An 802-nucleotide genomic window follows, 5' to 3' on the forward strand; every position below is an offset into this window, starting at 1 on the left:
TACTACAACAGAGTGGCACCCAACGTGCTAATGAACTCCACATAAAACCTGAGAAGGCTTAAAAATAAGGGAGAGAGACTTTAACACAGATTTTTGCTGTTTGTTGATGGCCTGCTGTAGAGAGATTTCCTGATTCGGCAACAGCAGCAGAAAAAAAAGCTGCGTCATTTTAAATTGCGGCTTCTTGGGACTGTGCCGCCAATGCAAACTCTGGCTTTAAAGCATTTCAACTGCTTTTATGGGACTCGATGTTTCTGTTCCCGCTTGGGATAGGAAGGAGAGTGCTCTGAGAAGGTGCTGATGGCTCTCAGCGATACCCGCCTGCACCTGGGCAGAAGGCAGAATCAGGCTTAGGCAGGCAGAAGAGCATGGCGGATTCCTGCCGACAAATAGGGAGGAGCTTTCAGATTGCGCAGTGCTCTGCGTGTCAGATTTGGCTGTAACTTGGATGAAAAGAGTTTCTGTGCTGCACGCTCAGTCTCAGAGTTAAACTGACTGTGGTGCCAATGTGGACTTGCTGTGTGCCTGGAACTGTGCTCAGCTCAGGGGCACCAAATGGATTTGAGGCAGGAGCAGCTGCTCCATGCTGAACTGTGCTGACCTCAGGCAGGAACTGCCGTAATTACCATAATAATAGCACAGTTAAGGTTTAGGCTTGGCAATAAACAGGCAGTACCGTATTACCCCTATATGATGCAACTTAAGTTTTTAAGAACTGCTTAACATTTTAAGAAATGCTCCTGGATAGTAAAAAAATATTACAGATTCACAATAAAACAGATTCAGACATAAAAGACCACAC

This window comes from Microtus ochrogaster, linkage group LG3 (genome assembly GCF_000317375.1).
Source record: "Microtus ochrogaster isolate Prairie Vole_2 linkage group LG3, MicOch1.0, whole genome shotgun sequence".
Lineage (NCBI taxonomy): Eukaryota > Metazoa > Chordata > Mammalia > Rodentia > Cricetidae > Microtus > Microtus ochrogaster.